Source organism: Amphiura filiformis, chromosome 2 (genome assembly GCF_039555335.1).
Source record: "Amphiura filiformis chromosome 2, Afil_fr2py, whole genome shotgun sequence".
NCBI lineage: Eukaryota > Metazoa > Echinodermata > Ophiuroidea > Amphilepidida > Amphiuridae > Amphiura > Amphiura filiformis.
The window spans coordinates 4,997,966-5,015,147 of NC_092629.1; the positions used below are offsets into that span (position 1 = coordinate 4,997,966).

Genomic DNA, 17,182 nt, shown 5'->3' on the forward strand with positions numbered 1-17,182 from the left:
GTTTTTTTTCAAAAGTTCCCCTGATTTGTCGTACTAATATAGAATTTTTAGATACGGCACGATTTAGGGCAAGAAAAAAAACCGGGACACTTTTGGAGATATCATCATCATCATCACTTTATACATTTTTTCTACACAACATACTGTTTTAATGAGACTTTGTTTCTTAAAATGCATGTAACAACTATTGTTCAATTGATCACACTCTACATCTCACCCAATAAGTTACCAAACTTTAAGATTATTACAATGCCATACTCTTTACTTGTCCACTCACAGTCTACTATACGTTCACCATATACAGGTCTATCATGATGATTTTCATCACGAAACAAAGTAATACATAAGAAATCAATTTTTCGAGAGTGGTGAAATAAAACATCACGATTTTCACCACAAAACAAAGTAATAGGCCTACATAAGAAATCATTTCTTTAAAAGCGTGATGAAATAAAACATCACGATTTTCATCACAAAACAAAGTAATAGGCCTACATAAGAAACCATTTCTTTTAAAGCGTGATGTAATAAAACATCACGATTTTCATCACAAAACAAAGTAATACATAAGAAATCATTTCTTTTAAAGCGTGATGAAATAAAACATCACAATTTTCATCACAAAACAAAGTAATACATAAGAAATCATTTGTTTTAGAGCGTGATGAAATAAAACATCACGATTTTCATCACAAAACAAAGTAATACATAAGAAATCATTTTTTAAAGCGTGATGAAATAAAACATCACGATTTTCATCACGAAACAAAGTAATACATAAGAAATCATTTTTAAAGCGTGATGAAATAAAACATCACGATTTTCATCACGAAACAAAGTAATACATAAGAAATCATTTTTTTAAAGCGTGATAAAATAAAACATCACGATTTTCATCACAAAACAAAGTAATACATAAGAAATCATTTTTTTAAAGCGTGATGAAATAAAACATCACGATTTTCATCACAAAACAAAGTAATACATAAGAAATCATTTTTTAAAGCGTGATGAAATAAAACATCACGATTTTCATCACGAAACAAAGTGATACATAAGAAATAATTTCTTTAAAAGAGTGATGAAATAAAACATCAAGATTTTCATCACGAAATTAAATAATACATAAGAAATCATTTTTTAAAGCGTGATGAAATAAAACATCACGATTTTCATCACAAAACAAAGTAATACATAAGAAATCATTTTTAAAGCGTGATGAAATAAAACATCACGAATTTCATCACTAAACAAAGTAATACATAAGAAATCATTTCTTTTAATGCGTGATGAAATAAAACATCACGATTTTCATCACGAAACAAATTTCTTTTAATGCGTGATGAAATAAAACATCACAATTTTCATCACAAATTCACAATACAAAGTAATACATAAGAAATCATTTGTTTTAGAGCGTGATGAATTAAAACATCACGATTTTCATCACGAAACAAAGTAATACATAAGAAATCATTTCTTTAAAAGCGTGATGAAATAAAACATCACGATTTTCATCACAAAACAAAGTAATACATACAAAATCATTTTTTTTAAAGTGTGATGAAATAAAACATCACGATTTTCATCACAAAACAAAATAATACCTAAGAAATCATTTGCTTTAGAGCGTGATGAAATAAAACATCACGATTTTCATCACGAAACAAAGTAATACATAAGAAATGATTTCTTTTAAAGCGTGATGAAATAAAACATCACGATTTTCATCACGAAACAAAGTAATACATAAGAAATCATTTCTTTTAATGCGTGATGAAATAAAACATCACAATTTTTATCACAAAACAAAGCAATACATAAGAAATCTTTATTTTAAAGCGTGATGAAATAAAACATCACAATTTTCATCACGAAACAAAGTAATACATAAGAAATCATTTCTTTTAATGCGTGATGAAATAAAACATCATGATTTTCATCACAATACAAAGTAATACATAAGAAATCATTTGCTTTAGAGCGTGATGAAATAAAACATCACGATCTTTTATCCCAAAACAATGTAATACATAAGAAATCTTTATTTTCAAGCGTGATGAAATAAAACATCACAATTTTCATCACGAAACAAAGTAATACATAAGAAATCGTTTGTTTTAGAACGTGATGAAATAAAACATCACAATTTTCATCACAAAACAAAGTAATACATAAGAAATCAATTTTTGTGGGTGATGAAATAAAACAGTGGGCGTACCCGGTGATGTTTTTTGTGATGTTCAATTTCCTCACTTTTTCAACCTTGCCCTAAATCGTGCCATAGCTGAGAATTTTATACAACGACCGTTTAAAACGTTCCTGATTGGTCGTATTAAAATAGAATTCATAATTTTGCTGGCAAGCCTTGTCCTTGTGTATCTTATTAAAACTTTGACATCGTACCAACCAAATGTTTCCCTGATTGGTCGTACTGAAATAGAATTTTGTACAACGACCATTCAAAACGTTTCTGATTGGTTGTGATTAAAATTCATAATTTTGCTGACGAGCCTTGCATATTTTATTAAAACTTTGCCAAAGTTATTCCCTTTTACAGAACAGATGTGACGGCAAAATGTCATGAATATTATGATTAGTGTTATAATACCTACCATCCCATCACAATTTATCATATTCATTTTATTTACACAGCTGCCTGATCGTTTACTATTGCGCTTTTGGTAATTTATATTTATCTTTTTATGTGCAGAGGGCCCTGTATAAAGCAATGTCGACAATTTTGTATCACCTGGGGGCATGAAAATGAATTGTGAACTTTTCTGAGAGACTCAGGAGTAGAGGTCCAAGATATGGGGACAACCTGTACAATTACTACATAATTTGATAAATGTCTTGTAAAACTTGTTCGAATTCGCTAGTATCCTGAAATGAATACCTATACACATACACAATAAAAAAGATGCCGTTGGAAATTCAGGTATAATATGTATATTTATTCATTAGTGTAGGAAAGATTTTAGTACAATGCGCTATATACTAGGTGTTTTATAACTATTTTTTTTAATCTGAGTATTTGTGTATTTAGCTTTATGTGATACCGTATGGTAAATGTGTTAGTACTTTTTTGTAATGTACTTTAGTAAGCTAACATACCCTGCAAAAATCAAGCCTTTAGATGCTGCAGTTGTGACAAAATCTGAGATATTTTTGATAAACCGGAGTAAGTCGTATGTTTTTTTACAATCGAAACATTAGTCGAACACGTACGTGATGTTCATAACACTGCACGTGTGACGTGCGGGAAGGTCATTACACATCAAAAGACCGACCTCAGTCATGTTCGACGGAGTGGCTTGTATTGGCGACATCATGTACTGCTATTAAATACCAATTGTCTTTGTATTGCTTCATCGGTTCGGGCCAACAATAAAACTGACAGTAGAAGCTAATTAATATTTTGTGGGAAAAAAGGTACAATTCCATTTCTTATGGAAATGCCAGAATATGGCTTTAACTCTCAATCATGAATGTTTTGTAAGATGTATGCTATAATCTAATATCGCCATATTGTTTTGTCTCCTGTCAAAAATGACACCTCATTTGTGATGATAACGTATTCCACGGCTGAGTAACTTTCTTTGAAAGACAGTGAGGTCTCAAAGAAATTTGAGATTTTGAATAAAACGATTGAACCGGCGTTTTATTATAACGATGGAAATTACAACCGTATTACAACCGCGGGAGTAACATGCATGGGCGCTAGTAGAAAATTCCAATTTTCTATGCTTTACCTCACTTGTTCGGCTCAAAATTAAAAAGGGACAGTAAAAGCTAATATTTTATGGAAAATAAATACTAATCTATTTTTACACAAATGTTATAATATGGCTTTAATATTATCCAGTACAATTATTAATATTCAACTATACAATGATGTCCTTGAACTGAAATTCGACACTAGAATATCATGTACAAGATGTTACCTCAGTTCATGGAAGAAATCTCTGTTTCTGACATGATCAGTTCAATTATTTTGAATAAATGAATAATAATAAATGGGCAAGCCTTTTTTGATTAATATTTTAGTTCTTATTATTTATAATTTACCTGACACATTGCGATGAAATTTTTCTTGTAGCATTTCATTTTTTGTCTTTTTACTACAACTACAATATCAGAAAAAAGTTTATTAACCATTAATTAAAATTTGACATCTTTATTTTTCATGTAAAGTAACAACGTTTCCGTAGTGTAGCGGTAATCACGTTCGCCCCACTCGCGAAAGGTCCCCGGTTCGATCCCGGGCGGAAACATCTTTTCTTTTTTGTGTGTGTGTCATAAAAGATCTCTTTATGATACTTTGGATACTCACTTCTGAATTCGCTACTTGCACGGTTCCGCCATTATGCACTATGTGCGGGGAGAGCCTCGAACTGGCAGCATACATGAAAGGAAGAATTATGTAACCTTACACAGAACGTTATGACTAGTTCAATTCCCATTCATGTATGCTGCCAGTTCGAGGCTCTCCCGCACATAGTGCATAATGGCGGAACCGTGCAAGTAGCGAATTGAAGGGTGTGTGCCTACCAGAATTAGGACATTTTATTTTCATGACTAATTCGATGGCCTAAAATGTAAACATTTGTGAAAAAGGGGATAATTTACTAGCAAATTGTCATCACAGGTGGTCATTGGAGTTTCGAACAAATGGAAACGTAAATCTTGCATGAAAAGCAATACAAATCACCAGTGATGTTAATTTACCGGTAAATTAAAAATGGCGGTAAATTACCGGTAAATTACCGGTAAAAAATGGTAAAATAAGTAAATTAAGTAAATTATAAAAGAGTTATAAATTGAACAATAAAAATTCAATTCTTTTTATATAAAGAGCTACATAGATACATGAACACAGTCCTGTTTTGTTGAATATACCTTTCCAGATGAAAATCAGCTTCATAAATAAAGCTGAAGTTGTAAGAAGTGAAACAAAAGTCATGTAGTATTTACGTACAGTTTTAACAAGTGTTTCGATGTTTTCTCTCATATTAAACAACATACGAACACAGAGCCAGTCTAGCCACTTGGCACAGGACTCCTGGACATAACATCTGAGAAAACTACATTCTGTTTTCATTTTCAGTAAGCAAAAAAAAATGCCAGGCTGTGTTCATTCAATTGAATTTTCCATCTCTTGACCGATGGTAATGAACCTGGTCATTCATAATATTTGGATCTGGTTAAAAGTAAACTTGTCAAAAGTTATATATACTTCAAGGATGCTAATCACAACTTGACGTATGAATGAAGATGTTTTACAATGGAACCCAAAATATGCAGGGAATACTTTGGTCAAACAGACACAAAGAGCATTCATATCCAGAATGATGTGAAATCAAAATGGCCATTCTTTAGTCACAAGTTCACTCATATGTGTGACAAACAATATGGAAAATTTTACCTTGAGTAGTACAGTTCCTTAAAATGTTTATAAAATATAGAAAGCTCATGACATAGTCAAGCCATGGTCAACCCCTCAGTACCATCAAGTACCATCAAGGGGAAAGGGCTTGGGAGGGGTGCTGCTTTCAGTGCTTTCATAAATGAGGTGTTGTTTTATTTCTTGCATATGAATATTAAAATGCAGTAAATGAACATGTTGATAAGAATGCACAATCACTGACATAGTTTCTCTACTTGCTATTTTAGTCTCTATTGTACACTACACAGCAAACACCCACCAGTACTGGACCAGTAAAAGGGCCCATTTGCACTGGTCCAGTACTGTACCAGGGTTGGGCCACATAAAGTGAGCGCCAGCACTGGACCAGACCAAGTCTGCCAGAACTGGTCCAATATAGTGCGTCACTTATGGCCCACATATTGTCGCCAGAGCTGGCCCAGCTCTGGCCGGACTTCCGTGTGGCCCAGCACTGGCGCTCACTTCAACTGGCCCACATGTGGTGGGTGACGTGCTCACACTAGCCATCCAATGACAAATTACCATTATCAGGTGTCTGCTACACAGGGAACTTGGCCGATTTGGTCCAGTACTGGGCCAGTGTTGGACCACACCTGGTACCGGCGATTGGATCAACAAAAGGACCTTTCGTGTGGTCCAGCAAAAGTGACACTTGGATTGGACCATATGTGGAGCCCCTTGCAATGGGCCACATCAAGCCACTTTTGCTGGCCCAGAGCTGGTAGCAGTGGTAGTACCACGAGCTGTCTTTAAGTTTTCATAAAAATTCTAATCAATCACCGGATGTGTTTAAGCTTATAAAAAGTAATTTAGATGCCGTTTAAAAGGTTTTTATTCGTATATCTTGGCCCAAAAGCATATACATATTTAACAGAATGTTAGAGGATTCAGGCTGACCACTGACGACATCGAATAGGTACGTATAAACTATTAAAAAATTGTGTAATTTCACATGCATAAATCTCATTTGGTTTCATTTTCCGCGAGTGGAGAGTGTCATGTCATGCATGTCAGCTCAAGAACATGAATGATGAACATGATGTAGGACTAGGAATGACAATGACATATTTGTGGTAACTGGTAAATATGCTGACTGAATTTGAATCCACGATTAATGGAACAGTTTATTAGATCATTAGAAGACACAAGTTCATTCTGGTGAAACTATGACTTGCATTGGCATGCCTCCTTGCATTGCATTTTGGTTTATAGGTGTTCCACTCTTTTGCAAAGAAAAAGGAGAGAAGAGAAAGAGGGGGAAAGGAGAAAAAGAGAGAGGAGAAAAGGAGAAGAGAAATACTTACATTGCACATAGGCCCATGCCTAAAACGGACATTTGGTTCGTAAGTAGGCCCTATATTTATATAGGCGCATAGGCCCTAGCTAGGCGAGACCTGTGATTAATTTAGGCATTACTACTGCTTGAAGGCGGGTCCTCGGCACAAAAACATGTGAAGATTCCTGCTGGCCCGTCGACATGCCTATTAAGACTGACTCTGCTTACTTGAACATCGATCCATGCTTTAATTGCGAGTCTCAAGTTTTATAGACCTAAATGCCGGGGGCACTCACATGTAAAGGTGGTGCAGGTATGTGCGCCGGTCAAGGGTCCCTTTTTCAGGCTCTCCGGCAGTTCCTTAAGCCCCACATTTGCAATATGCTCCAGTTCATTGACAACTGTAGCTCTTTAGCAAAAATTTGGAAATTTTTAGCTCCGAAGCCTATAATTTGGCCGATTTTATGTAGTTCACAGAGCCCCACAAATATGTTGAAATTTCAGTTCATCAAGCCCCTATTTTGACCCAAAATTAGTTCGTAGTTCCCAAAGTGTGGCGCTCCGCGCCGCACACCCCTACCAAAAATTTAATTTAGTGCCCCCCCCCCCTCCCCCGGGCCTAAATGTCACTTGTGTAACATTTAAAATTTTGCAAATTGAGTTTGCCCAACCCCCTTTTTTGATCTACTAAGTTTAAAAATAATGCAGCAAATGGCTTCAATTGGACATTCATTTTCCAACTTCTGTGTGGGGAACATCCCCCTCAGGCTCAGACACCTCCTGCGTAGTGGATAAACAAGTGACCAGCCATTTTCGCTTCTGCTTTCGACATTTGCCAATTAAAACTTGTCCACAAAAGCCCCACAAAAGACTTCATGGACTGCTCATTTCACACATTCTCGGCTTTTTCAAACTAAGATTTTACAAACTAATAGTGCAAAAATGGTCCACCAAATCACTTCAATTAGGTCTTCATTTGGCAAAAGTTTCTTACTTCTGAGGGGGAACATGATCACATCAACCCTTAGACACCCACCCTGCGTCGCGCAAGTGCTTGACGCGATGGCCGCTTATCTGCAATTTAAAAATTTTATTACTTTTTCTGAAATTGGGCTCTTGTTGGGCATCCAGTTTTCATACGCCTTGCGCCTGGGTGTTTAGGCCTATTCTATTTTGAACTGCTTATTCTGAACTGCATACGGTACTTAATTTTGTTTAAAAGCTACGGTATAGCTTTTTTGCATTTTTCAACCCAAATATCAAGTCACTTTTCAGGAATGAATGCCAGCCAGGTAAAATGTGTGTAAATAAATTTTATCACCATTAGAAGCTTTGTCCAAAAGTGCTGCACAAAAACCTTAAAATCATATGGCCTCTTTAAATCTTAAATCATGACTCTTATTGCAGCCTCTCTGCTTAGTGCTTATAGGCCTATGTATTTACATACATGTATAAAAGTAGAAAAATCCAAATAATATGTATTTCATGCTGAAATGGCTTGTGGTTTGCTGGAGGTCATAGGTCAAAAACTATGGGTTGGGGGGACAAGCAATTTTGGCGCTCATTCTTGAGGCGCCTTTTAAATAAAATGCTCTAAAATGCTTAGGAAAACAAGCGATTTTTTTTTTTTTTGTGGGGGGGGGGGGCAAGTGATTTTTGGCGAGCCGTTTGGAAATTTTACCCCCCAGGGTGCTCATAATTATTGCACAGCCCCAGACAAGAATAAAGAATTGGAACATGTGTTATTTAGTGACTTTTTAAATAAATAACGCGGTACTGAAAATGATATGAATAAACATTTAGATGACCAAAATGTTTATTACTTTGTATCAATATTTTATTTTGTTGTTTCAGACAGGAATTGAGGAATATGGGGTAAAGGTAGATGGACTAGCTTAGCGTTAGTCAAGCCCGGCTTGACTAGGTTGCTCGACTAGCTTCAAGTTTAAATTTTGCCACTCTGTGGTATGTGACCTCTGACCCATAAGCGGGGAAACACAACTGCCAACTGTCAGATTAAACTACTGATACTGTACTACACGAAAACACTGCACTGCAGAGCAACACTTCAAGTTCTTACCCCAATGTCCTGGAATTAAATGCATCAAGATTTTGTAGAAGATGTCTTCCGCTACAATGTAAGTCTTGCTTTGTGTTGATTATGTAAAGTTGCAATTATTATAATATTACATCAGAAAGACCAAAAATAATGTCATTCATATGCCGGCATAACAAGCCATCAACATGCCAGTCTTTATGTACATAGCAGCTAGTATACAACACTGTGATACAACATGTAGGCCTGTGTACTATTTTTTGTTGTTGTATAGCAATACATGTAGTGCCAGCAATACACCCTAGATGCAGGCCCATATGCAGGGGGGTGCGGGGGGTGCAAAAGTATACAAAAAGTCCCAAAATATGACAATTTGCGAGCATATCGAGCAAAAAAACAGGTTTTTACGCTTTTTTTGGCCAAAAAAATGTCCAAATTTTTGAGGAAAAGTCCACTTTTACAAAATTCCCCCCCCTTGGAAAAAAGTCCACCTTTTCAAAATCAGCACCCCCCCAAAAAAAATCCTGCGTACGGGCCTGCCTAGATGTGTACATGTATGCCCTTGCAATTGGGCCTTGGCCCTAAAAGTTCAAGCCATGGCACCATATTTTACCTTTAATGATTATTATAAGCACCCTGGTGGTATTGATAAACTTGTGGGACCCAAGTTATCCAATAGTCCAAGTTAAATTAAGGGCTGTGTAATGAGCACTGAGCCCTGAGGTAAAATTGGGTAGGGGCAAGATTATTTTGGCCAGCCAAAGGGGGGGGCAATTTTGGCACTGCTCCGATAAGGGGGGTGACTCTCCGGGTGAGGGCAAGCAATAATTGGCACACATTCATAGCGTCTTTTAAATAACATGCTCTAAAATGCTAAAAATAAAATGCTCTAAAAGTTGTCATTGGACGTAAAGTTCAAGAACAAATTTTGCCAATCCAATAGGTGGGGTAGCAAGCATTTCTGCCATTTGAAAATTCCCCCAGGGGGCTCACAATTATTGCACAGGGCTCCCCTTAATATAAATTTATCAAAGGCATAACATATGATGATGATGATTGTCAGAAAATTCAAAACAACCCCTGTAGCAGATTGCATTTTGAGCTTTATTTTACCCTTATTTTGTTCTAAACGATTGAATTAAAACAGGAATTTGGATTGAAAAACTAGCCCTATTTTCACAATTTTAACTTTCATGAACACTTGAATAGTTCTATTAAGTACAGTGGCAGTGCCAGAATTTTTTTTTCGGTGACATGGCCCTGAAATTCACCCCCCCATGAAGGAAGTGAATTTCAACAAATTTTGCCAAAAATTGCTGCAAAAAAAAAAAATTCAAATCAAATTTCAAATATGACTCATTTAAATATATCATACCGTACCTTAAATTAGCAACAACTTAGGCAAAAAAATGCTATGTGCATGGTCTGCAATTAATTACTTTTTTAAAGAATAACAACTGTGACCCAAAATCTACAATCGACAGTTTGTCAAATCCCATTTTAATTCCATGAATTTTTTATAGGCTCTGTGGCTGACGATGCAACCGTGAAGCTTGAAAGACTCAGCGCCAACATACAACTAGTCTGAATGATTTCGTTCAAATACCAAAGGTAACTGAAAATGTGTGACCAGATCAACAGCCTCATCCGGTCATACTGTTCTTTATCCTAGATCAAAATGGAGACATTTTGCATCAGAAGGAACCTCATGTATTCTCATAATCCCCGGGATATTGTAGACCTGAAATATGTTCCGTTTAGCATGTTTAGATGTTATAAACTGGTTCTCAGTGGCGACATCAGGAATTTTTTTCGGGGGGTGAATGGGGGGCAAAATCTTCTAAATTTGCACAAAATTGCTGCAAAAAGTGAAATTTTCTGTAATTTTAGTTCAAAAACTGGGGAGTAAGAAAAATCCCCCCCCCCCCGTAGTGCTGCCAGAGATTGGTTTTGGGGGGTGGCAAAGTGAATGAGTGCAAAATCATCCAATTTTGTGCAAAATTGCTGCAAAAAAGTGATCATTTTTCAGAATAAGTGGGGGTGGGGGTAGACTACCCCGTAGTCCACTTGCCCATTGTGCATACTCTGGATATTGTATTTAAGCTTAAAACTCTGATTTAATTAATGTGTGCACAATTGATAGATTTTCACATCTGATCAGTCACCCTACTCCCTCTGTTTGTTAGCTTCCCAAGTGGACTACTGACATTGCCTTGCGGTTAAGATTTTTAACACGGGACTCTATGGAGAGTTAGGCCAATTTCTGGCCTAACTAAAATTGGCCATGATGTAATGCATCTTTAAAGGGATCTGCCTTGTGATTGGTCGCCCACACCTGGCTATGGTTTAAATCGTCTGGGCCCGCGCCATTACCATTAACTACACCGTAAACAACTGTCTGTGGTATTTGCGGCGCTTTTGTGTTGACGCGAAAGTTAATCTCTCATCAAACATCTAGCGCGTACTTGTCAGGGGTGTGATTTTTCCGGATTTTTTTTTTTTTGCTTTTGGAGTGGCCCTGGACCAAGAGCTAAATGCTTAACAGAGATGTCACATTTCGAATTTTCAGTTTCCAGATATGAGAAAATCTCCAATTTTAAAATGAAAATTCCTTAGATTAGAACCCTGACTGGATGATTTATAGACACACTGTACTGTGCAAAAATGGTGATGCAATTTCTCATGTGTATGTGAATGATATGATACTGGAAGTATGTATTCACAAATAATAAATGTTTTTGGCGCCCGCTACGGCGGCCGCCTATTGGCGCCCGCTACGGCTATTATTTTGGCTTGACTTTGCAAACAGCTTCTAATTTCAGTCTTGCTAGATTTACTTCGCAACTGTTTTGCTTAAAAGTATGCCCAGCTTAGAAATAAAACCATGATTTGCTTGGATTTTATTTTATTATTGTTTTCTGATATGTACGGGATAAAATGTTGTGCGTATATTCTTTGTTTAAAATACAAAATTAATGGACTTATAAAAACACCAAATAAAGCGAGACCTTTGAACCCGTTTACAGTCTCTTTAATAGCGCCATCTCTTGAAATCTCTTGCTTGCCAAGATCTTAGCAATCAAGAGATGGCGCTATATTAACACAGAGTATGTTCCAGGTGATGTGCGATACGGCAAAACCGCTCACTCGTATATGACACGTATTTTGTCCAATAAAAATATTTTTAGGTGTATTTTCACATGGAGAAATGCAATATTATCGGTGATGAGACAAAAGATAATTTGTCAAACTACCTAACTAAAGGTGATGGAAGCCCTGAAGAGCTAGAGAGGGAGAAACTTGAACAAAATCGATATTGTATGCCTAGTTTTTTTTGGCATTTAGTTCTCAGTGTTGTTTAGCACATTGAGATATGTAGGGGCCTATTGGCTTTATTCAATAATAAATTCTGGCTTAATAGCAATGATTATTATGTATGCATGTATACTATCACGTAGGCCCTGAACATGGGCTATTTTGTATTCAGTAGGCCTATTAAATATTTTGTGAAAAATAAATTAAATCATTTATAAATCACCTTAGTAACAACCTATAATTCTTATTATCTATTTCTGTAACACGGAAAGTGGTCTAATCTAGGACTAGTATGTATAGGCCTAAAGCATTGTTATCTAAATGTTAATATTCATATATCTTTTGGTATTGATTTGTTTTTTTAAATCACTAAATAACACTTCTTCAGATTGTTTGTCCTTGTCTTCTTTACATTTCCAAATCTTTCTTTGCTTTCTATGCCAATATTACATTATTGTTTTAAAGAGAGAAAAAAAGTATCCAAACAGTTGGGCGCCCATTCCTTTTTTAAAGGAATTTTTATTATACTATAAAGTGAAGTATTTTAACAGTTTCTCATTTTTGCATTTTACCCCATGAAATTGCATCTCCAGTGGTGCTCAAGTGTGTAAAACCCCTCTGGCTTCGGGGGGCTTTGCCCCCTCGACCCCCACCGGGACATTGCCCCTGGACCCCACCAGGGGCCCTTAAGCGGGCCCCTGGACCCCCGGCCGCAACAGGCGAAAGCTCCGCTCGCTCCGCTTCGCAATTTCATTGCCTTAGGTTTTTTTTTCAAAAAGCAACAATCACACCCCTGACTTGTGGTTAATTGACTTATAAACAAGTATGCTTGACAGTGTGTTTTTAGAGAGCAAAGGCCAGGGGGTAAAGTTCTGCTTACAACTCAAAGTCCATAGTCGAATTTTTGGGGTTCGCTATCAATAAACTGGTAGATTCCAAAATTAGAATTGTTCAGTATTAAAGTGAGCCATTATAATTATGCAAGATAAAGTTGCATTCAATTACTTTTATTGTCACTAATCATCTGATATTTTTAACTCTTTATGACCATTTTACTAGTGAATACTTTAATTTTAATAAACATCAGTAGAATTTTGAGTTCAACGAAATGGGTTTATCATGACTAATAATAACATATTTTTAATAAAATTCGACTATGGGGTGGGGGAGAATATTGAGGGGCAAATGCCCGGTGCCACCAATGATGGTTCTATGGCCATTATGAAACACATTTTTGGTTCTATATGTTAAAACTGCTTGTGCAATTTAAGACAGTATACTATATTTGTATTAAGTACTGTCCCTGATGGTGGACTCTAAAAAATGGTGTGGAAATACATGACCAACCAAAATTTTGGAGGTGTAAGAACTTCTTAAAGTTTCCTGCCCGTTGTCATTTGTCAAAATTGAGCTCCCATTTTGAAACATCAAAAAAAAATTGTTGTTGGTTTAGGGATGAAATCAAAACTCGACTGGCGGTTGACCGCCTGTCCTTTTGCTATTGTTCTAAACAATGGCACCTGGACAGAACCGCCGGTCGAGTTTTGATTTCAGCCCTTAATTGATGGGACTATTACAGAGCCCCTGAATTGACACGGAAAAAAGAACTATCTTGGGGTCCGACATAGTAACTTGAGGGCCCAACTTAGTAAGTCGGGCCCTGAGTTACTAAGTCGGGCCCCAAGTTACTATCTCGGGCTACTGAGTTACTATCTTGGACCCGAGTTACTAAGTCAGGGCCCATGTTACTATCTTGGGGCGCTCGAGTTACTATCTCAAGCCCCAAGTTACTATCTTGGCCCCCAAGTTACTATTTGGGGCCCAGAGTTACAAAGTCGTTTTTTTCTTCCATGTCACTTCAGGGGCTCCGTACACTATACATGTATTAAACTGTAAATAAAGTAAATTATTTTGATGATCCTGAATTTCGAATTTTTCACTGGTACTTTTTTCAGAAAACCGCCACATGTGAAAGCGGGAATATTCATTTTGCTAATTGAAGTTTAACTATACTAGGGCACAGTCTGCATACCGCCCCCACCATAGCACCGAATCTGCCACTCTTTGCGTCATGAATGACATTTTGTGTGCTCTGGATGTTCGTCATGAGGCCCTGTTAGTCCTTCTGGATTTTTTATCTGCTTTTGATCCCATCGATCATGCCATCCTATTGAAACGCGTCTTTCATCAGCGGTATGGTATCACGGGAACAGCATTGGACAGGTTCACCTCGTACTTAGATGGCCGCACGCAGTCTGTCAACATCTCAAATGATTTGTCGGAGAAGGTTCCCCTTAAATGGGGAGTTCCTCAAGGCCCTGTAGCGGGCCCTCTTATTTTCACCTTGTACAGTGCTCCTCTTCAGGACATCATTAACAGCCATGGTATCAACACTATCGTTTATGCAGGCGACACGCAACTCTACCTCACATTCCCTCCAGAGGATAGAGATACAGCAGTCTCCAGAATTGAGAAATGTATCCAGGATGTGAAATTGTGGGCCATCGAAAATAAACTTGTTCTCAAGGATGCTAAAACCGAAGTTCTTCATTTCAGATCACGTTTTCAAATACATCATCCCCATCTCCTACTGTTACAATTGGTGATTCAGAGATCAAGCGTCATCGCTTTCGCAATCTTGGTGTCCATTTCGATGACGAGCTTGAATGAAAGACCACATTTCCAACACTTGCAAAGGTGCTCTCACAGCAATTCGTCGTATCGGCCAAATTCGCAATTTTTTAGATGATACAACATGTGCGCGACTGGTTCACGCTTTTGTTACATCGCGTTTGGATTCATGCAATTCTGCCCTGTATGGTCTTCCTTGTTCCGACATCAACAAGCTTCAACGAGTCCAGAATACGGCTGCCAGACTTGTCGACGCGTATCTCGTCACGAACACATCTCTCCAGTTCTTCATTCCCTTCACTGGCTCCCGGTCAAACAGCGTACAGCTTATAAGATCCTTCTTCTCACCTATAAAGCGATCAACAACCTTGCTCCACGCTACATATCTGACATCATTTCATTGTACAAGCCCAAACGTCATCTTCGCTCATCTTCCAAAACTCTTCTGTCTGTTACACGCCGCTCATCTACGCAGTTTTACGGCGATAGAGCTTTTAAGGCGTCAGCTGCACCCGCACTGTGGAATACCTTACCAGAAAACATCCGTTCCGCTCCATCTGCTGCTTGTTTCAAAAAATTGCTCAAGACACACATGTTTCAAAATGTGTAATACCCTGCTTCATCAAGAACCAGATGCTGAAGATCTTGGTTGTGGATGCATGTGCTAGCAACCTCTGCTCCACCAGGGTTGTGTGTTTTGCTTATGTTTTGCTTATTTTTCTTGTGCTCGGGTTCCCTGCTTGTTTCAAGAGCCGGATGCTGAGGATCTAGGCTGAGGATGCATGTACTGGCGACCTCTGCTCCACCAGGGTTCCATATAATATTTTGTCTTTGTACGTTCCTGATAACCGGTTTCATTAATGCTTTATTATATTTGTTGTATTTATGATTGAATTGTTTATCATTATACTTTGTTTGCATCTTAATGTTGCTCATATGTACTGGTGACCTCTTCGTTATTCAAGGGTTCCCTACTTACTCTTGCCTTTGCGTGTTCATCATATTGGTTCATATTTTGATTCATTTTGCATTATATTTTGCATATATATTGTATCTTTGTTAATTGCTTGATCACATTATTTAGTTTTGTTTTAATAATTATTAATGATCTTTCCGATTATTGATCATTAGTGGTTTCATATAGTTTGTTGCAATGTAATATGCTCTTATGTTATGTATTCTGATGTTTGTTTAGATAAGGTTTTGCCTGCATTATAATAATGTTGTTTGACATGTTCTTTTTTGCCAAGGGCGTGGATGCTGGTCATCCATACTCTCTTTTTATTACTTGCCATTTGTAATTGAAATATTTTTATGTTATATATTTGCTTTGATATATTTGTAGCTTACTTTCATATTATATCATTTTATTGCTTGCCTATATTTTGTGGTTCTATAACTGTAATTTACTTTTATTGCTTGCCTGCTTTTGTAAAACCATCACGTTTGAGTTTCAGCCTTTGGCCTTGTTTTGCTCTCCTTCTGACTGTATTCTTAGGCGTGTTGGTTCTTTTAATGTTTTTTATGCTTGTATATTTTGTTGTAAAGCGCATTGAGGCTCTTCGTAATAATGCGCTATATTAAGTGTCTGTTTATTATTATTATTATTAACTAACAGTAACTTTTTGCATAATTTGCCTTCAGGTGCTGCTGAAATGTGACCCAACTGTGGTAGGAATAGACTTCCAAAAATTCCAACTCATCAAGAAGAAAAAATGCTGTATATCCTGCATACATCAGCTGTGCAAAATAACGAGTTAAGCTGTTACACAAAAAAAGTCATGTGAAAAAAGAACCTTGCACTAATTTTGCCTGTCAAAGATGGATTTATCTGAATCATGCACATGAAACTTTTCTGATTCATGATTTGATGCACATGCAAAATGGATCCATCAAAACTTTTGATTGTGTGACTATATTATTGTGAATATGAGTGACAAACTCATTTACCCAACTGTATAACCCTTATCACTAATATCAGACTATCCAATCTGCAACTGCATGTATGGTTAAATTAGGGTTGTCCGGCAGGCTGGACTAGCTTGAGGTTAGTCATGTCGGATCGACTATTTTGAGCATATTAGTCAAGCCAGCTGGACTAATGTTACATTAGTCCAGCTGGCTTGACTAGCGCTATGTTAGTCCAGGTGGGCACCAGTTGGGCTAACTTAAGTCAATAACTTGTCGAGTGACTAACAATAATATAAAATAGTTTTGTTTTAATTTTTTGATGTATATATAACAATAGTAGCCTTCAATGTTCTTTAACTATTAAAACCAAAAGGAACTGTTTTGGGGTCACTGTTTGAAGAAAAAAAATCATTATAAATTTTCTTTTTGATTTTGCAAACGTTTTATAGTCAAGGGCTCAAATTTGATTGCAAAGTTGATCAATGATTGTGTTTGAGCTGTACAGTGGATTAATGACAAGCATGTAGGCCAAATACACAAATGA

The 17,182-nt window shown here is 36.8% G+C and overlaps 1 long non-coding RNA gene and 1 other non-coding gene across 2 annotated transcripts; both read left to right on the top strand.

Moving 5' to 3' along the window:
- The first annotated feature begins 4,204 nt into the window (after positions 1–4,204).
- Trnav-cac (transfer RNA valine (anticodon CAC)) lies at positions 4,205–4,277 on the top strand. Its single transcript has one exon. It is a non-coding gene; the product is annotated as a tRNA-Val (tRNA).
- A 4,499-nt stretch (positions 4,278–8,776) lies between these two features.
- Positions 8,777–16,721, top strand: LOC140172634 (uncharacterized). The gene is made up of 3 exons (XR_011861745.1): positions 8,777–8,863; positions 10,305–10,392; positions 16,372–16,721. It is a non-coding gene; the product is annotated as an uncharacterized lncRNA (long non-coding RNA).
- Positions 16,722–17,182: the final 461 nt, after the last annotated feature.